The sequence below is a fragment of the Cataglyphis hispanica genome, chromosome 8 (assembly GCF_021464435.1).
Source record: "Cataglyphis hispanica isolate Lineage 1 chromosome 8, ULB_Chis1_1.0, whole genome shotgun sequence".
Taxonomy (NCBI): domain Eukaryota; kingdom Metazoa; phylum Arthropoda; class Insecta; order Hymenoptera; family Formicidae; genus Cataglyphis; species Cataglyphis hispanica.
Genome location: NC_065961.1, coordinates 6745501 through 6768442, shown reverse-complemented (window position 1 = coordinate 6768442; position 22942 = coordinate 6745501). Strand labels below are relative to the sequence as shown.

General features: G+C 37.8%; 1 long non-coding RNA gene across 2 annotated transcripts in view; it reads right to left on the bottom strand.

Moving 5' to 3' along the window:
* The window catches only part of LOC126851592 (uncharacterized), a 98397-nt gene that overhangs the window by 2484 nt on the left and 72971 nt on the right, over positions 1–22942 (bottom strand). For both annotated transcript variants that reach the window (XR_007687714.1, XR_007687715.1), the window contains exon 4: positions 2745–2910. This is a non-coding gene — a long non-coding RNA (uncharacterized LOC126851592). The remainder of the gene's footprint in view (positions 1–2744; positions 2911–22942) is intronic.

Genomic DNA, 22942 nt, shown 5'->3' with positions numbered 1-22942 from the left:
AGCCGTTCATCCCGATGAAAGTTTTTCAGCTGCACTCGTATATACTTTTAAAGCAGCGGTACAAATTGTGCGAAAGATTTTTTTCTATTTGCATTATAATGCGTGTACAAGTTTAATAACATCTTCTTTCCGCACACTTTAAGCTTTTATAAAAATCGCAAAAATAAAAATTATGTTAATATATATATATATATATATATATATATATATATATATATATATATATATATATCGTTTAAATTTTTCTATTTTTAGATTTTTTTTGCCTAATATAAGTCGCGCGAATTTAATTTCGAAGAAGACTTCGATGGATCTAAAATTACGATTAATAGGCCGGATTTGTCGAAAGAGAAGATCGCGGAGTCTTGTGTAGGTGGGAAATTTCGTTCCCGCAAATTTCGTTTTATTTGGCTTTTCATCTGACTGCGAGCGAGCACAGCGCGAGAGCGCGGTAACGAAGAAATATTAACGCTAAGCCGGCGAATGAATACGAATCCGCACTTTATATCTTGAAAGAGTCGGATACGACGGACGGGGGGTCAGAGACCGAAATAAAAGTTGATGCTTGGCTATGGTCGCTGGACGCTCGGGATGGTCAGAGGTTTGTAATTATCTGTTTCTCGGATCCATTATACCTGAAGAACGAAGCGAACGGACACCATCGCGCGCCACCGTGGCGAGAAAAGCGGCGAGGACTCCGGCGCGGGTGGCGAACGTGACGGGAAATAAGAACAGGCCGAGTGGCAGCCGGAAATTACAGAGTCTACAAGCAGCAAGCACTGACAGTGAAACTGACAATATGTACGGAAGAGATGGGGAATAGCCGGGCGGAAAAGAAGTTTCGTTAACTACTACTGGACAATTGTTCCTCTCGGACATCCTCACGTCAGCAGCGATAGATGACAATCGATATACTGTCTGAAGAGAGAGCTTATCGCTGGCATCTATATAGCTATCATAATGATTTTTTTATTGTTGATTATCGCGCTATAAATGATCATTAATAATAATCATTATTACATGCGCTTACTTTAAACCTAAATAAATAATCCGATATTTATATATGTATCTATAAATGTGTCTTCCAATAATAGAATTAATTTACGACAATTTTTCCTATTTTCATATTATTCTCAAATTTCCTATTCTAATTTTAATTATTTTTTTATTTATAAATATTATGATATTACTTGCATATATTATTCCTATTTAGATATCAGATTTTTTCTACCTTATACTGCTGACGTTAGGTAAATGTCCAACATCTTGAGAATTGTAACGATGAAGAAAGTATTTCCAGACACAATCGCGCTTCGTATTGGACGTGTCCACTCATCATTGTCACGAGTACGTTACGTTTTCTTCGTAACGGTTACCAAGAAACTTCCGCTGCGGGGCGTCTAACATCCGACAGACAATTTTCTCCGCACAATTCGGCCGCAACGTCGTCGTCGTCGTCGTCGTCGTCGTCGTCGTCGTCATCGTCGTTGTCGTCGTAGATACGGCGGGGACGAGACGCGGGGAAACGATAGTTGGCTCGCTAGCAAACTCCAATCTCCGGATGCCCTCTCGAGCACACCTCTATCACAGGGGAAGGGTAAAGCAGTGCTTGCCTCTCTTCCTCCGCGTCCCGATCGTTTCGCGATCCTAGTCCTCGGTAAGGGCGAATCTGCCTCTAACGATGCCGCCACCGCCTTCCTTTTTGCCAGGGTAAGAGAGAGAGACTGGCGGCACTTTTCTTAAATGGCGAAAAACGGGTGGGTGGTCTTTTTGATGAATCGGCGCCGAACTGCGTCCGGCATACGTAAACCCCCCCCGGGAGGGAATCACGACGATCAGGATGAACGATGCGTCCTCGCTCGCGCGGCCAAGCGAGAAGAATGGCGAGAAAGAATGAGGATGACGCAAAGATAGGGTGGAAACACTTGGAGGGAAAAGTCCGACACGTTTGCCAGCGGATACGTCCAGTATAGGAAATTAACCCCCCGTCGTACGTTACCGTCTTTTATGTCTGAAAAAAAAAAATTTTAAGTGTGGTAGGTGCAGGTGTGCCAGAGAATGTTCGCCAATGATTAATTTTGTCTTAATACACGTACGTACATGTATTTAAAAAACATATTTATTGAGAAGATTAAACGTATTTGAATTACCACGGTATTTTAATATTGATTTAATTCAGTTGTTATACGATATCATATGGAAAAGATCATGTCTTTTAAAAAAAAACTGACATAATCTTTTTCATCACTGAAATTGATTTTCGTTTATTACTTTCAATAACCAGCTTATCGATTTTTCGCAATATCTCTTACGCTCGTAATAAATCAGGATATACAAGCAACGTTCGTTACACGGGGCTAAAGTATTACAGAATCGAGCAGGAACGCCGACGGTACTGACGTTCTCGTTTCCTACGAGAAGAAATTAACGTCTAGTAACGGGAAACTTCATTTAGGTGACTCATCGCATCGTTGAACGGCACGGGCGATTGTTTCACGCGATGGAGCGCGCGCGCGCTATGATTGATTAAAAAGTTACTGATAGGCGGACGCGCGAACGGAACGTTATCGGAGCGACTGAAAAGCGAAGGCGGGCGCGATCGCGAAATATATTAACGATGCGCGTTTCCACCGAAGTTGCATGATTAAAGCCCTTAAAGACACTCCGCAGGAAGACAATCGCGTGCTAAGCGATCCTTATAACCGGAGTCCTTATATTCCGCGTATACCTCCGCACCTACCTACCCTTTCACCGCGAACTTCGTGCCACCTCTTTCTTCCCTCAACCACCGGCAATCTTTCGAGACCTGGAAGTTGAAAGGTGTCTTGTAGTCGATAGTTATACACCACGCAATCACTTAGGGTAGATTCACGGCAAATGAGCAGTCGTCTGATATCCTTTTTGCCATCGCTTAAAAAAAAAAAACTGAGAAGCTATCAAAGTGATGAAGCGAGATCATTATAGGAGAAATTATTCCGGACCTGCGTGAAACTAATTTGAGAAACTTATCTTTTTTTCTTTACCCTGATGTTTTTTATTTTTATATCAAAAATAATTTATATTAATAAATTCTATTCAATTAATTAAATATTTATTATCGGCGTTTAAGGAATCTAATTATAAAAATTGTCGCATGCTTACGTTATTACAATAATGGCTTTTATCGTATACTCATATATTGTATCATCTTGGAAGAGCGACATTAATTAAAATAATATTAATATCTATCGATGAGCACCCACTCTCTTCCTTCGCCTATATGACTCACAACATCCAGGTCGTAACGTCGTCATCAAATATTTTGTTGCGGCAAGCGCGACCGCCGCTCTTAGGATCGTAATAACGTATATGCGAGCGTTCGTTGAAATATTATTCAGTAGTCGTGTCTCGAGGCGTGCGCGGGGCAGGGTAACACGAAAAATGGCACCCGGAGAATTTCTGATGCGGACGGCTTTTAGGACCAACGAGCGCGCACTACGCGCGTAAAGAGGAGAAACGCCGCCGCAACGAGAATACATTGAAGATACGAATGCAAAATATTTTCGAACACGTGAAAGCGCGTCATTAAAATATAATGCGGACAATAATAACGCATCCCGAATCGGGCCGCGAAATTTTAATGATCGCGCTCTCAGATCCTCTACCTCGCGGCTGTTTGCGGATGCAATAATCGCCGAGTCGTATAAGACGCGCCTCTAATAAATGTAAATAAATGATCTGAAGAGAGTAGTCGTAGCACTTTGGTATTCCTTGAAGGAACCTTTACATTGCTCGTACAAGAAATAGAGAGTAATCTAATAAAAAAAAAAAAAAAATACAAGACGTTACAACATCGACACAATTTACGTAAACGTAAATAAGCGTCATAAAGAGATACATTGATGAATAATTGTTGGATTTATTCTTATTCTAGTAATTATAATTCATACAAGAGCAAAATATAATTCAAACAGACAATTAATTCTTTTATTAATTCTTTTATTAATTTTTAAATAATACCATAAGCCTCTTTAATGTAAGGATGAATTAATTGATCATAAATAAATTGATCAATCATCAACCATCATCCATTTTACATCTTCGTCTCCTCCCTCCCCCTTTTGAATATAATTTAATAGATATAAATAAATAATCAAACAGATATAGACGGAAACCTTTCAAGACTCTTGAACGTAAAAGCGAGCAGATAAGAGGGTGCTTTTAAAAATATAAAATACAGCGACATACACGTAAAAGACCAGCCAGAGCAGCGCGCGACCCTCGCTCGCGCCGTTTACGTCCAGAATATGTTACTCTTCTCTTCCCGAGAGATTCGTAAGATCCTCGTAAAAGCCACGTACAGGATCGATCCGAGATATACGCTTGATCGCTCATATATCGTGGATATATAGCGAGAACGCGACGCTTTCTTATTAAGCTTGCGCACTTATACACGTGTGCGAACGCATATATATATACGTGTGTGTGTGTGTGCGGCACTTATGCATATATCGCGAGAAAAAAAACGTGCAGGATATCGAGACAGAGGCGGAACTCAAGTTATGTATATGTATACATATATACATATATGCGAGTACGGCATTAACGCGCAGTGCCTCGTTAGCGCACTCGCGCGAGTTCTGAGGCCGCGTCGAGCAAAATCTCTCGGTAATTCTCGGTCGGCTCGAGGAGAGCAAACCGAGGCGAATAAGTCGAAAACGCTGCGGCGCGAGTTGTTGTAATTAACCCGTTTAATTTCGGAATTATCGTCGTTCTTTGTCGCGCCTTCATCCACACTCGGGAAACCAGCGGGATACAAATTGCTATTAATTAAAAAACGGGAGAAAAAAATCATTTTCGCATTTCGGGCGTTTACCAGCCGCTAAAAGGGCGGAGAAAAACACTTGAATTGATGAGGGATATGAGAGATTTCACGTTTGCTTTCGCAAACATACATATGTATATTTAATTACCGACCGCGAATACGTGTATCGTCGTAGAATTCAGGAACGCAAAACATTTGCCGGGATGAAATTTACTTACGGGGTGAGACTCGACTCTCCCTTTCCTCACCCCTTGCGACTCTCCAGGCGGCAAGTGCTCGCGGGCGCGTTCGCCATTCACGCTAAATTAAGCGTCGGCAAGAGGGGAGAAAAAAATTAATCCCCCGGTGGCGGAGATCAGGCGAGCCGATATGCTTTTTCACGGGTCAGATCGTCCAAACGGGGAACAGAAATTGGGGCGGGGGCGGGTGGACGAGGCGCTGGGAGGCCACGTCGGATGCTGGGATAGAAGTTCTGTCAGGATAGGGGCGCATCCGGATCTCGAATGGGCTACATTAAATATAAACAATGCGCGGCAAAGACGGGACGACGAGCGGGATGGGCGGGAGGAGGGAGATGAAACAACCTTCTCTTCTTATTCGAGTCCCATGGCACCTTCCTTACGTGGAATTCCTTACACAGGGTGACTTTTCCGACCGATCGATAGACAAATTTCGCGCCTTCCCACTTTATTTCTCGCCTCGGTCTTTACTTTAACTAACGAATTCTCCAGTAACTTTGCTTCGCGCACCAGATATCCGCAATCTTTTTGAAAAATTTCTCGTAATATAAAATTCCAACTTAATTATTGTTAAGCTGCGTATGATCTGATTCTTTACTTGATTTTATCGCAAATACTTTCTCGTCTCCTCAAAAAGAACTTTTGACAAAAGATTCAAAATCGAAAAAACGAAAAATAAGGTGTTATCTTACATACTATATATTATGACGACAATAGGGCATCGTAAAACATGTAGTTAATACGTAATTTTATATAGTTATATAAAAGATGAGGCTTTAAAGTATCTATATTTTCCTCTTCTCTATAATTCTTTGTCATTTTTATCGCAATGCCATACGTCACGCACAAATATTATTTCATTTAAAAAAATATCAATAGAATTAAACAATCACAAAAATGAGGAAAACTATTCTGAGAAAAAATACGTGAAAAATATTGATATGAGGTATTTCAATTTTTTTGACACTCAAATCTCTCCGAATGAAAAGCTTTCAAAGGCACAGTAATTTTAAACATGGTTAAAAACGTTTTCAATCTCAATATTAGGGATTTTAATGCTGACATATATGAAAAATTTTACAGTGAATCGATTTCAATTTTCACAAAGCTGCATCAGAAAATCGCACATAATTGAAAAAAGCTAAACATTTGCTCGTTAATTGGAAATTGTGCTTCAAATATAATTTACGACTCAAAATTAATAATTTTCTTTATTGTTATTAATTAATTATAATTATTAATTAATTCTATTATAATATAAATTACAAAATTCAACAAATTACTGCGGCGTTTATTTGATCAAACGATGTGTGAAAAAATAAAGAATTATACCAATAAGCAGAAAAGAGAGGAAAGAGAGAGAGTGCAATTCAGTGTAGATCATTGTTGTAAAATTCTGTACTCAACAACTTTTTAGTCGAGATCACAGAGAAGCGTCACCCTTTCACTTTTTCGCACGTAACAATCCAGAATCGAGAAATAATTTTACCTTTTTGAAGATTTTTAACAAGGGAACAACGTTTTTTTGTCAGCAACTCTATGCTTTATTTTTTAATTCGTGACAAGAACCGCAAAATCATCTGTCAAATATCTCTTTAGTCTTATACCACACACTTATCATTTCAGTTTCTTTAAATTTAAAGAAATAAATTTTTTTAAATAAAGTTCTTTAAAATACATTTTTTTTAATGAAGTTCTTTAAAATAAATTTTTTTAAAAAACAAAGTTTTTTAAATAAATTTCTTTAAATAATTTTTTTTTTTTAAATAAATTTGTCAAATAAGTTTTATTATTACAATGATTTCTCTAATAATTTATATATACTATTAATATTTTCGTAATTTTGTGCCTATATCCTGCCCTATAATATTTGCCAGACACGCTTGATCTTTCTCTCGAATGATAACTCTTAAACCTTTTGGATATTATAAAAATATACCTTACTGCCTAAAAGTGACTGTACTTCCTTTCGAAAATATATATATCTCCTGTATGTGCTCTTGACTCTCTCTCGCGCACCTGCGCTTTGACCTAATCCCGCGGCTTCTTGGTCTCTTTAGGTGCATTACAAGGTTTGGCTTCTTCGTTGCGCGACGTTGCTATCCTATATGTATATAAAATTTATCGAGGCAGCGGCGGGTTCTTTAGACTGTCTAATAAAGACACTTCACAATCACTCTTTTCCGCTATTTAATCTTTCGCTAAGTCTCTATCACTGTTTACTATCTTCCGGTGAAGGATTTAAGACAGAACTTTGAGTGAAATAATCTCGAAATAAGAGAGAAAAAAAATCTATATCGAGATTCAGTGCATCGAGAGATGCACTTTATATAATGAGATGAGAGATGTAAATTTATATAAGCAGCAAATGAATTGATTTCTCGCAACTTGAAGCAGGAATAAAATTCTACTTTCTTGCTTTTCTCTTTCTCTCTCTCTCTCTCTCTCTCTCTCTCTCTCTCCTTCTCTTGCAAGATAAAAAAATCATATATTAAAATACATTTATTTTAACAAACTGTTCACTATGCGCGTGTTCTAATATTTCATTTATATCTTGTTTGTTCAAAAGTATACAGTTTACTTTCTCTCAACTCCGTAATGCAGACGTTGTCAAAATCTAAACGGGCGTTTTAAAATTTTATAACTACTTAAACGCGTAGCAGACGTCATATTAGTTTCATAAATCTTTCCGGTATATTACTTTTGCAGCGCATTTGATCGTGTGGCGGGCGCGGAGCAAACAACAGGTCGAGTGCATTCTCGCAAAACTCTCGCCGAGATTTAGCGAGAGAGAATTTCGCCTGCGCGATTCGCGGATCGATCGAGCGAGCTGACTCGTAAACTAGCGAAAGAGTAAAGGTACGAACGTATCGCGCCCGGCTAGACTAAGGACTTTGTGCTGAAGCAGGCGAGGTATGGGCGTGAAAAGGAGGGTTGACGATTGGCTGACAACGATGGGATTGGGGTATCGGGGGTGGTTGACTCGGTGGAACTCGCGGAGAGAAACGAAGTCCACCGGGGATCGGCCCGGGAGAGGGTGGTAGGAATGGCTCGTTGAATATTTAAGCTCCGGGAGGAAAGATCTCTCTAAAACGTGCATTTTATGAATGATTGAGCGACCCTCCATGGGACCTTCGCAGCGTCGCCGAGTATAGCTTTCATGGCTCGGAGAAAGGAGGTCGCCGAGGTAAGATGTAGAACGCCGACGGAAACTATAAGTGACTATTTGCTTCGACACACGACGCGACGTGTCTCGCGTTAAAAGATCGCGACCGGAGCTTTCGATATAACGTGAAAATGACGTCGTAATGTGTGACACTTATAGCGCCCGTGTACATAAATCATAAATAAATTATATAATATAATTTATATAGAATGTCCCAATAATAGATCGACAAACCTTAGGTGATTATAAAGGACACTAAAACAAGCCAATATTGTCAATAAACCCGTGTCCCCGAATGAGCTTTGGGAGCAGAGAATCAAAGACTAAAAAGGGAACCTTGCAGACCCGAAAATTCTGATTTTGATGAAACTACACACATGTAGAGTGGTAAATAGATGAATTTAGAAATTTTCAATTGCAAACCAAAAACGATTATAAAGGGTGAAAGCACCTCTCATATATAAAGTAAACTTTTCGCTTTTCTCAATGTCAGAAATTATTCAAGATGTTAAAAAATGTTTTATGAGAAATTTTAATGATAAAAACACCTCTTTATATATTAATAAAATTTTTTTAAATTAATTTTTTCGAAGATTTTTTAGTCTCTCTCTCTCTCTCTCTCTCTCTCTCTCTTTCTCTATTATATTTTGTTAATCAGTTTTACATATTTCATCTTTAATACACATTATTTCATTATTAATTATTAAGCCTTAATTATTTTCTTTTCGTATGTGACATTCCGATATTTTATTCAGATATTTTTTTCGCATCAAGATGTAGACTCTAAAATACAATGATATTTAGTAAGAATCGATAATCGATAAAACGTACATGAAGCTAATCCGACAACTTCTATGTCTAATTTCTATGGTACAGGTTGATGCGCTATATCGCGAATATTAACATGGCATTAATAATCGTATGAATATTTGCGGTTGCGCAAAACTGCAGGTGCGCGTGTAAACCGCCCTACGCTCGGCTATTAATTGCATTCGCTCGTTAAATATTCCCTGTTAATTTAAATGCATTAAATACGAATATTACCTTGCCGCCCGCTTTGCCACGCGACGATATACGTATATATGAAATATTTATGTATACAAATTACGAGACCGATTTCGCAATTAGCGGCGACAGAGAAAGGGCGCGGGACGCGAGGTGGTGCACTTTATGGGTTTGTTTCCGATCCAAGTGCGAATCTGCAAAGGAAACGAGACGCCCAGTTGCGGAATGAGGGAACGCTTTCGTGTGGGAAGACTCCGGCGTCTCTGTTGATTATCCGGGTAAGTGTGAGACCCGAAACTCACACCGCCGGATATATTCAAGGATTGGATAAGGTCCTGCAGAACCCACAGGAAATTGCTATGCGGGCGGTGGCTTCCGAGTGATTGGCAATGGCCACCGCGGCATTCCTAATCTTCACTCGTTCTACGGTTCCCATCGCGATTCACCACTTTCATCCGTTCGCCCTTTTTCAACTCGTGTACCTCTTTTTTTTGCACCACACACGGGGATCCTCCGGATAATAGAATGCCGTTCCGCATCCGTACGCGCGATCATGATGGGCGCGCCTCGATCACGCCTCGGCATCCGTAAGTAACGCTCCTCTCGCTTGATTTCATAATCCGGCGCGAATTTTCCCCGCGCGATGCGAGCGATGCGTTGAATTAATCATGAAGAGGCGTAATCGTTCGGACAATGTCGGACCGACCAATGTCTTTTCCGTTCGTGCGCGTATCAACGCCGTTCCCCGTAATGGAGTTTGTTAAGAGCACTTTTCACAAACTGTACACGCCGAGCGCTTGATGCATAATTAATGCAGTGATATATATATATATATACGAAGAGCTAACACGAGTATATTTTTAAATTTTTAACTCCACCCTTTCCTTCCGCTCTCTTCTTGAAGCGGTGTGGCATGAAGGATCGCGAGACGGCACGAAATAAACATTGCACGCTACTATCTGTTTTATGTTTCCTTCCATTTTCCAAAATATGCGAATGATCAAACAATCATTTTACACACTATTATATATATCATCAAACTAATGTTGAATTATCGATAAATACGTAATGAGACTTTTGTTCGAAATGCAATTAAAACAATCAAAGCGCGTACATTCATCATCACACATAAAGATAAGCATATTATTATTATTATTATTATTATTATTATTATAAATATAACCATTTTTTCTTTTCTCTCTCCCTCTTCTCTTTCCTTGCTTTCTCTCTAAAAATTATTATTAATAAATCTAAAAATAAAAATATCTATCTATCTACCTTTCTCACACATAGAGCTGTCGTGCATAATAAAGTACAGCTTTTATTCATTTCTGATAACCCATCGGACTGCAGACTTATACGGGCAGTTCACATATCGTGTACTTACAGATCGTTACATAATTTATAAGCCCGACCTGTGTTACTTCTCGACATACGCACAATTACACATGGCACTCTTGTAGTAGCTCTATTATTGGATTACACATATACAAACGCACATAACGCAATTTTTCTCACACGACATAAAGTACTTCGTATGTTTCCTGCCACGCTAACGTCGACCTGGCCTTTGATGCCATTGCAAGGCTGGGTTTTTCTACTACGCGTTCATTCTGCAAGGATTATTCGGGCTTGTCGTTACATTTTCGAAATTATTTTCACAATCGTGTTTCCAACAAATAGAGTCGCGCATATAAATCCTGTGTAATTATTTTAATAAAAATTTATTAAAAAATTAATACATAAATATTTATAAAAAAATTTAAATTTACAGATAACTTTGTAAGAAAAAATTTACCAAATGATAATGTATATAAATTTTTACTTTCTTAAAAATTTTCAGTTGAATTTTTATATAAACAATTTTTACATCAAACCAATAAAATGCCAGTTTTATCTGTTTTGAAAACATTTTTCGTAATAAAAAGAAATAATTACTGTAAAACCCGCAAAAGCGGAAAAATAATTCATATTTACAAATACTTATAAAATTGATCAAATATTTTAAAAATTTCAAAAAATTTTGTTTAATGTGATAAAAGAGAGAAAGAAAGACAGAGGAAAAAAACAAAAAAGTATATAAGAGAATAAATTTTTATAATTAATATTATTAGAAAAATAAAAAAAAATAACACATATTTCTAAAAAAATAATATACATTTAAATAATTTTCCACACACAAAATGTTTTAAAAACATTTCGTCAATTACGTAAGTCACTGTATTTGAGTAGCACAGTAATTGACAGATCATATTACACGTTGACATTTCTGGTATAAAAAAACTTAGCTATTGCAAATGTGTATCCCACTGGCGGAATAATAGGATGCGATGTGAAATGTTGACTTTGTGTTTCCTCTGCACTTAGCGCAACAACCGTGTTCTTATCAAGGGAGAAAAAAAAAGTGTAAGACGTAAAACGACCCTTGTCACGGCAGTTCGTAGGTATAATATGACTGACGTGCCTTGGGGTGGCGCGTTAACGAGAGGAAGAAAGGCCTTTCACGGATTATCGCGTGTCTGTATGCATTATTATTGCTGCATCGCCGCGCCCCGATTCATCCTCATCCACCTTCGTACCAGACCCCGGTACAGACCGGAGGTACCACCTCCTCCTGTCACGCCCCTGTCATTAATTTTCATGCCCCGGCAGGACGATGCGTCGCGTTTGTTCGAATTTGCGGAGTAACTCGTCCTCTAGGACGAAAGGGTCGGCGGAACGATGGCAGACGAGAGGATGGGCAGAAGCCGATCCCGAGGGAGCAGGGAACGATTAATTTTTCAAGGCAGCACGTGCCGCGATATTTCGGCCTGTATTTGGTCGGCGATGTTTGCCAAAGTTGATTCTGTCGACATTCTATCTCCCGAAATGAGTTGCCAAATTTTTTCCTGTCATCCTCGACACCGCAAATCTCTCTTTCTCTCAATTAATGCTCAACCCTAAAATTATCTTAAAAAATATTAAAATAAAAATATGACATTAGAGCCTCATCCGGTGATATTGTAATTAAAAATTTTATAATATATTTATATAATTTTATAATAAAATTATATTTTACAATATCTAGTATTAAATTCTAGTTATAAATAGATAACTACATTACAAAAATTGCGTATTAGAGATCAAAGGAAAGAATTCTATACTTTAATTTACATTTATATCTACATTTTAATTGAATATTTAAATGAAACATCGATTCGCGGTGTCATTAAAGCAATTGCGATTTATTTCTGCGGAGAATGTTTCGATACCATACCAAGGAAAAGAACGGAAGATAAGTTTTTTTCGATAGCGGAAACAACAACAACAACAACAACAACAGTTGTTACGATTGGCATACGAAATAGCGACAGTTCAATTTGGCGTACTGTCTTCGCGGTGGTCGTTACTTTTGGAACAGGAGTATTATCGTCGCGAGGGAGGACAAAAATTTCTGGCGGCGATATCGACACGACTTATCAGTATGCAGGCAACGAAACCGAAGACACTCCTCCGTTTTGTCCGTACCTTATTTTCCGTCCCTGCGATACGATCTCTCTCCTCGTTTTCTCTCTATCTCTCTCGATTTATCTCTCCTTCTTTCTCTCGCTCGGACAACGACAGGCTGAGTTTAAAATTTCCCGCGGGATGCCTACAGCAGGGGAACGACAATGCGAGGGACAGATAGATCGATGATGGGCAGGGGCGACAAAAAATATGGAACTTTGGACTACGTGCGCGAGTTGCAAAGAGAGAGAGAGAGAGGACTTATCATGGTTATTATGAATTTTATTTACCGTACGAAATTCCCATTCATGAAAATAATTTCGTATTAATGTCGTAACGTTATTAATGATTATTGTACGAATGAACAAGGAAATATTCGCAATTATATATGTCATTTATCTGCAGAGGACACGCGGAGGAACAATTTGTATTCAACGAGCGGTTCTATATAAGCGGAAAATAATTGCCGAAAGTAATAAATCCTTTGATTACATTTGCATGAAGCAGAAAGTCGATGGCTGTCCGAGAGACGATTGGAAAAAAAGTGTCATCCCGATTTGTTCGCTCATAAAGAAATATAATCAATTAAGAAGGAAACAAATAAAATGGTAACCTGGGCAATCAACAGAAATAAAAAGGGAACATAACGGCCAATAATATTTATTGGTAACGCTTCAATAAGGCGATGCAAAAATGAAATATGTACATACATGTATATATGGTGTATAAATCAGTTATTGACTTCTCATATCATTCCTAGAAACAGTTAATTCCGAACAATGCTATAAAAGGCAGAAAATGTCAATCTACCCAGAAGCATAGTCATCGAGATGAAAAGATTTTCCTCATTCAAAAAAACTTTGCTAACTCAATCATGGAATAACCACGTAACTTTGCCGAAAGAGAGATAGAATAGGTTTTGAAAACAGAACTTCTCATTCCGAACTTGGCGGTAGGATAAAAAAAAAAAAAAGAAAAAAAAAAATGCATTGAACTGCGCGACCGGAAAAGAGTTTCCCAGCGGTTTCGACAATAGAGATTCGATTATAGTTTTTGTCCCGGTTCTGACCCGTCCCATGTCCTCCGTTACGCAGTTGCGCCTTTCGCAGGATCGTGCGACATTCCTCTCCTATCACAGATGTTCGCCCTGCCACCGTAGAATAAATACACGTAAGGAGTAAGAAAAGTTGTCAAGGAAGAATTAATCGTTATAATTGAACGCGGAGAACCCTTTTATTTGACGCTAAAGTAACATTAAAGTTCACAATTCCGGAATAAAGAAAATACTAATTATAACTAAGGAACTTAAGCAATTAACTGTTGGGCGTAATGGAATTATCGCGCTTTTTAAATAAACAGAATTAAAAGATACTTTAAACTTTTGTCAAATTTTTGACTAAAACAATCAGTTCTCCGAATACTTCAAATAATTCGCCGTCAGGATATGAACAGACCATCTAATAAAAGGGAAATTTCATCGCGTACATTTCGCCGATTGCGTTTTCATACTTTTGTAGCTCGCATCTATATACTCTTTTTCAATCGGTTAATAGTTTGAAACTCATGGTTGGAAATGTGCGAGTATCCGTAATTCTTTTCTCTCGTCAGCTATACGTGCATTTGTCAATGCGAAGCAACCAGAGACAACTCTAATTCTAAAAAATGAAATCTGATGTACCTATTTTCGCGAATGTGCGTGAAAGGATTTATACATTTGTGTGAGTGCATGTGCATGAAAATGAAAGAGGAAAGAGAGAGAGAGAGAGAGAGAGAGAGAGAGAGAGAGAGAGAGGGAGGGAGGGAGGGAGGGAGGAAGAGAAAGCAGAAGCGATAGACAGATAACAGTGGCAAATAACAAAAAAAGAAAGAAAGATTGTGAATAGAATGAATATTCATTCGTCTATTTATTTTACGATCCATAATCGCGTAATTTGATTCTCGAGGGACACCGAGAGTTCCATTTCTCCAGGCATGCTTCTCTTACCATTTAGTCGTATCACTTCCGGCAGTATTCCAAATTTTTACAATTTTCCTTCCGATGGGATATCAAAAGATTTTTTTTTTTTTATTTGTTGCACGTCTATCTCGTTTTCTTCGACGAACGGAGGAGCGATTAATGGTTTATTGCTGGAAATAGTGGATTAATAAAATGCCAAGCAGAATTCAAAAAGTGCGTAAAGAGTCCACTTTATTTGTCTTCTGGTTTATTAAATTCGATAAAAAAATCTATAAAAAAATTGCCTGTTGAATATATGTATCAAAATACATCTAGAGAGATGAATTTTTACCAGGCACAGTATTAGTATTAATATTCTTTAATTTGATTTTTAAGGCTACAATATGTATACATGTATAACAAAAATGTAATAGTTATTAACACACACAGATATACATATATATATATCTTATATTTTTTTTTTTTAAATTTGATCTTTCCTTTATTTTTATCAATTTTTCTTGATATATATCTCAGGTAAGGAAAAAAATGGGATGTATATTTTTATAAAGATTTTCAAGAGACAAAAATATACTCTCACAAACTATTCTTATAAATAAATATTGATCTATGCCATTAAATTTCTTTTTTTACTTTTCTTGGTTTTTTTTTGAGTTACCATTATATTTTTTTTTTCTTTCATCGGTTTATATATCGAGCTCTAATAAATCTAATAAATTGATTAAAAGTGGCGTTTATATTACATCCAATTTGTTCAATTATAATAGTCGCCACAATATATCGAGAGCATATATTGCTCCTTTAGAAGATCGACCGACGTCGGACAAAATTACGATGTCAGGCTTATAAAGACCGTCGTTCGTCGCCTTTCGTGCCAAGCTTGACTCAACGGTTACACAAGACCAGAGGTGTGTAAAGGATAGAGACGGAGAGAGACGTGATTGCCATGGTGGTTGCAGTAGTCGGTACTAGAAACGAGTAGAATTTAGTATACACGTATAGCTCTGCCCGGACTAGTAGCTGACTGACTACTGGGACCTATCGTTTATTAATTAACCGGCTTAATTAATAATTCAATAACCGCTATCACCAAGCCACTCCCGCGAACCCCCTACGTTACGCCATGTCGCTATTTCAACCTCCGTGCCCTCGTTTAGACATGTACACGCTGCACTGCGTACGAAGCTTGCCGAATCCGGCGAACCAGTCTCGACAAACCTACCGTGTATATTGTTTAGCTCATATACACACGCATACGAAACATCGAAGTACACATACAAACAGCGTCTACGCGCGTACACAGGGACACATGTCCCGGAGCCCTATCCATCGTTCTTAACGACAGGTTTCACGATCAATGGCGTTACCTTAGCAAAAATTATGTTTGACACTACGTATCCTTTCTCTGGTAATTTATCATAATTAATTAACGGAGATAATATTGGTTACCAGAAAATCCGCTTAGAATCATAGGCTTTCTTCTCATTTTTCACTCAATAAAATTTCTCAATTTTTATATCGTTTCAAGGAAACTGATCCAAGAATCTGGGAAAAAAGAAGGAAAAACACGCGAGAACCCCCGTATATGCTAACATGGCGATATGTACATACGTTTAAAGCGCACGTACGATATATACAAACGCCTATACTCGTGTACGCGCGTACGTGACCGCGTCGTACAACACGCGTGAACATACACGCGTGCGAGGCGCAGCACGTTCACGCTCGGTAGGGTGACACGTGGCCAGCGTAAAACAAACGCGGGGGTGCCGCGCTCCCTGTGTAAACGTGTAAATGTGTATAATATAACACCCCGCAGGCCGCGCAGCCAAACCACTTTGTCGTTCAAATAACATTTTAGCGGAAGCACCGCCATTACTCTGCCACAATGTATAGATCGACGCGAATTTTTCACTTCCACACACACACACGCATAAACAAACGAAAATATAGAATCTAGAGACTTTCTTGAGAAAGGTACATATACATATATGTAAGAAAAAGGCAAACGAAGAAAATACTGGATATTAATAAGGCATCAACATTGAACCGGACTTCCGCTTATCGGAAAATGGTAAAAAAAATCGGTAAAAATATATACAAGTTACGAGAAATGCTTGTTAAAGTGAATGACATTATGTAATATATAACATTATAGTAAAATTATTATATATATGTAAATTATAATAATTTTTAATATATAATAATATAAGGATATATAATATATTCAATATATAATAATATAAGAATAAGTATATAATGTATTATAATTTATAATTTTATATATATTTATAAAAGCAGTTCATTAGGAGAGATGTAACGTGAAAATTATATTACAACGAAGCCGTAAATAAAATGTGATTTATTTGTACGTAAAATTATACATCCCGCGTGATAAAATATTATTATCGAATATTATGTAATTTGTATATAATCGTGATAATTTGCCAGGTGAACTAGTGCAACGCACAGTACGCACGCGAGCGCACAAGTCCGGTTATTTAATTTCAATATTGGGCTTTTATATCGCGCGGTTTTGTAATCCAGGGGGCTTTTGGCGTGGTCAATATAAACGCGCAGTTCGATTTTCTACAACGCGGGATACATGCGTGTGCGGTCATTATCCGGGAAATACGGGTAATAAAAACGCGGCTGGTTCCTGTTCAATTTCGACGTATTTAAACTTCGAAATGGTCAAAGTCCGATTGTTGCTGCATGTGTGTGTTTTTGTGTGCCTGCATCGGATGCGACGGCCGAAAAAAGAAACTCACCGATTCGACGCATTATTGCGGCGTTCAGTGTTACGGTCAATAAATTCTCTAATTTAATGATCTCCCCCTCCCAACGCCTATGTACATAGTTCCAATAAGATCCTGGTTTGGTTACGCGACCTCGATCGTAATTGGCTCTACGTGGATGCAATTCGATACTTGTAATTCCCAATTTGACTTATTAATTATAATTTCTAGGGATTATTCGTAGAAATTTTATGAAAATTAGAATCGCGCGTAAAATAACAAGTAAAATAACAAGTGCCTCCGCAGCTCGTATGCAGAAATTATCATGTTTTCTCGCATACTCTGGAGAGATATTTCGCAATATCGGATTATACAGTAAACAAATAACTTTTCAATGTTGGGAGAGTGAAACTCGCGGTGAAATCGCGTACTCCAGCTTTACATCAACAAAACGTTTGACATGTGTTATTCTCGATTTATGTTATTAACGCGTTGCGAATTGCGAGAGAAATCGTGTAAAGCTAGATTCACGCAAATTGAACTCGCGCAAAAAAAAACAAAAAAAAAAGAAAAAAACGAGAATATCTATATTTCACAAAAAGATAACTGTAAGACGATTATAATCGTTTTTCATGTATTAAACTTTGTTACATTCCGCGTTTAACTGCGCAGGGAGAAAACCGTAGAGAACTTCCCGTTTGAAGTCCAACTTCGCAGTTTTGGGGAGTATTCAAATTTATATGCGGTAGAACAGTTATCGTAAAGGTTAGCCATTTGCATTCCGATTTGGTTGAGGTCGCTGACAAAATTTGCGTCGACGAGATTTTCAATTCGCGTCAACGAGGTTTTCAATTTGCGTGCTTCAAAGCCATACCTCGGTGTAAACGACGGTGTAAATTTTGAAGGTTGAAAAAAACTAATCCTTATGTGATTTTCTCTTGTTTTTTTTTTTTTTTTTTATATGACAGTATTTACACGACAAATATAAATTTGATTTTATCGTTACTTCAATATATTGTAGAGAAGATTCTGTCTTGGGTAATTTCTCGCAAGAAGTAAGTGGCGGCATTAATTTAAAAGATATAACAAATTGAAGTTTGATATTAAAATAAGTGAATGCCGTATTTGTTATTTTTGCATTGAAAAAAATTGTTTATGACATTTACGCGTGACTCCGAAGAATATTTAACCTAATCCAAACCTATTTTCAGTTTTAAAAATAAAGTTGGGTTTTAGATTTTGGTGGCCCCTCTCCCGCTCACGCATTCAATAAATAATATTTTACAAGACTCACAAATTTGTGTAGTTCCACGTTGAAAGCTGTTAACAAACTGCGAGAAATAAGTGAAAAACATTATTGACAAAATATCCATGACCGTGTACCTATCCCATAAATGTAAATAAACACTTTTTCCACGTCTGCTCTACAACAAATATAACACATATACAAACTTTACTTTTCCTAATATTATTTTATGATATCCGAGAAAAAAACATTAAAACTATAAAACTTTAATTTCTTATATCTCCTAAATCAATGCCGTCCTCCACTTATTTTTTGCAGGAAATTACTTGGAAAAACCTTCCCTACAACATATTTAAGTGGCGATAAAATCGGAAGTGTGCTTTATCTTTTATGCAGTCTTATCAAAGGTTTCATTCAATATTTGTATTATTAATAATTATAAATCTTTGAAAGGGTTCAATAAAAAGAAGCAAAATAGGACAGAGCATAAAGTCAGGGCTCTGTCGAATTTTTTTCGTTTAGTTTTTAGCGGTCCGCGTCAATAATACCGAGCATACATACACGATGGAAACGCACGGACAGTCGTATGTGGCGGAAAAATAATTCGCGCGAAGGTAACACAAATTGATCTCTCCCACGTGGTCCATTAGTTCGGGTTACAGGGCTTTCCAGATTAGACGGAAGTACGCTCCCTTCCACCGAAGGGTAAAACACAAGGGTAGTGATGGCATCGATAGTCTCGCGCGATAGATTTCGAACAGTTAGTAATCTTTCACGAGAATAAACATCAACATATGAATATAAATATGCCAAAATTACTCGATATCTCTTTAATCATAAATTTAATTAGCAATAAAAAAAAGATATAGATATTGATGAAAATATACTATATTATAAAATGGAATTAAAAAATAATTATAGCTTTAAAATATAATTAATAGCTTTATAAAAAGATTTAGGATTATCTTTAAGATATATCATATTGGTATTAATTGTCTTTATTTGCTTTGACTAAAAGTTCTAAGCAAGATTAACAAACTCACATATATATTTCATAAAAAGCTTAAAAACAATTATGTACGTAGAGATTTGAAATATGAAAACAATTCAAAGAATGAAAAAATTTTAAACTTTAATCTATTAATTTTCACAGCTTGTGTGATGCAATGGTCGGCGAGCTATCGCTACACGGTATCGCTCCATGGAGGAGGTGGGAGAGCGGTTTAGGCTCGAGGGCAGAGACCTCGCACCGGGCTCGAATTTGAAGGCGTCTGCCAGGCAGAAGCAACCACCGCAACGGGAGTTGCTTGCCGTATAAACGAGCTTTCGCGAGGGTGAGATCGGTGAGATGAGTCCCGGGGAGACGAATGGGATCTTAAGACTGGCTCGACACCGTGGCACTTTCCGCCGTAACTGCAACGATAACGATCGGACAGTGCTGTTCCGAAAAATGGTTTTCTGAAATCACCGAGAGGAAAGTTGTCTCGACACATGACCGGCAAGAAAAATGCCAGATGCGAGAGATAACGTATTATGTGGTTAAGCCGGCTTGGGAGGGGGAGGAGGGGGGAAGGGGGAGGCAAATCCGGATGAACGTTTATGTGACGAATTTTGTGAGTGAAGAACTGAATATGTATTCTTAAATTCAAATCTTTATTACACAGATAGTCCTTTCGATTCAAACAATCTGGATTATTTCAAAGTAATTAAAAGAAACAATTACATCGCCTTTAATTAAAAATACAAACTTCTAATAAATAAGAAAGATCATAACCGACAGAATTATATGTGACATAAAAAAAAATTGAATGTCTTGATGAGATAATACAATTAAGTACATACGGATGATTGTAAGCATATAAGCAATCTGGAAATATAACTTCCGCTGCTGAGATAATTGAGAAGATTTTTTTTTTCTTTTTCTGATCAATTGGACGTTTGAGAAAAATCGATGGCACGATAAACAAGCCGAGACTGGCTTATGGATCGCATTAATTTTCCCTCTTTTTCTCTTTTGTTCACGATTTTCGTATCCAATTTATCAATAAAACGTACAATAAAAATCGCGCTCGAGTATCGAATTAAAAATTTTCAAACAAACAAGAGTAGAGTAGCGTGGTTTACTATTCATCGCAGCTTTAATTGGATTCCCCAAAGTTAATATATACAGTACATATATATATATAAGATTATATATACAGTGATTAACAACATATTTTTGCGTTTTTTCCAATCTCAACTTATAGCAATCGATACGAAAATGTATATTTATTTTATTTTAATACTTAAAAAATATGCATGCCAAAAAATACTAATTATATTTTAAAGAAAAGTTAAAAACATCTGTTTTATTCAATTGAATTTACATTGCGTTTACCCTATTAATCTGCTTAAAATGGAAACACAAACACATGTTGAAGGAACATAAAAGCGTCAGAATTTATTTAGCACAGTTACGAAAGATTCGCATTGTTGCAAAGCTACCAAAGCTAGGAAATCGCGCAGCACGTTGTTGCAAAGTTATCAAAGCTACGAAATCGCGTACTCGGTGGGGCATGTAATTAGTATGTTAATTCATTCATCAACAACTCGTATCCAGGCAGGCATCCTGCAACGGGATGCTACGTGTATTATGCAACGGATAATTCTCGACCATCATTCGCGGGACAGAGCGATATTCGTGAATGTGCGTAAACGCATCCGAGCGCTCTCATTATGCTCGCGAGATCCGTTTCGCTTTTCGCGACACGAACGAGTATAAATCGCCCCGCTATCTAGTCGATCCATTCGCCGACAAATCGCTGCGGGGGCAAGCCGTGCCCGATGATCGCAACAGAATGACTGACGTAGAGAATCGATCGCAGAGCGCTTCATTAATTGAAATAACGCGAGGGCAACGCGCGTATCGACGTTAACCGTTCGCGGTTAGCTGTAACAGCCGCTCAACTTGAAGGTTTTCGTTATTTAACGTCGACGAATCACACCCGGGATCGCGCCGACGACATCGAAATCCCCCACGTCGCTCGGCATTGGGATCACGTTGGCGAGTGCGTCGGCATTTTAATTAATCGATCGCGCGCAATTAATTTATCGGCGCAATCGACGGCGGTTGGTTCTCGCCCACGGCCGTGCGTCCCATAATAATGGACCGCGAGAGCGTAAAGAGCAGCGTTATTTCACGGGACGCGACGTCGTCGCTGCTCCCTATCTACGCGCAAGCGGGAGCCTCCTTATTTAAGCTAATTGATTTATTACGCAGCCCACTAGGAGCGCCTTTCTTTAATAATCCCTCATTGGGCCCGGGGAATAAGGGACGACGCCATCGTAAAACTTATGCAAGCGACGGTCTAGACGCGCTCTAATGCGGACGAGAACGATGAATACATTTAACAAATTAAAACAGATCGTGACGGTCATCAGAATACGCGATATATATATATATATATATATATATATATATATATATATATATTTTGTTTCCTATTATTTTATTCTTTATTAAATTTTTTATTAAATCGCGATAAACGAGAATTTATTTTATTTCCATTTAATTATTATACCGATATTAATGTAATAATACATTTTTCTCATTCAAAGTTTATGAAGCTTTCGAATAATGATTCCGAAAATGTAATTTACTAATTTTAAGAATTATTATAAACCACTATGTCGAATAGCATATTTCGATATAAAACTGCAAAAATATGAGCGAATTTTTATATCATATTAATTGGATGCGAAAACAAAAAGAGAGACATAGAAAATCCGCGTAATCTCGCAAATCTATTGTTTAGTCCTGACAAACCAGACTCTTCTGACACACCATACGTGACTAAAGAGTTAAGCCTATTCAACAAGCGAGATAGGAACAACTTTCAATATGACGAGTTGATTTGCTACGTCGAACAAAGGCGAGTCAAGTCGAAGACAAGTCGCTAAAAGGATTCAGCGCTATGTTCTCCGGATAGGCGAGGGTCCGAAGAGGTCGCCCTTTGGCCGAGTTTATTACCCGAATTAATTGGTTTATAGATCACCCCATTCTGGCGGGGACCACGTGCGGTTACGCGGTGATAGGACTAAGAGGAAAAGAGAGAACACCAAAGGGGAGGAAAGTTTAGCAGAAAGGAGAAGAGAGAGAGAGAGAGAGAGAGAGAGAGAGAGAGAGAAAATGATTTGAAAACGCAGTAAATAGAGGGATCATGCGAAAGTAGGTAGAGGGGAAGCAGGGGGAAGGTAGCAGGAACGACAAGCAGGAAAGGAGAAAATAAGCAGTAGGAGGGGGGGGGGATCACGATTCGAAG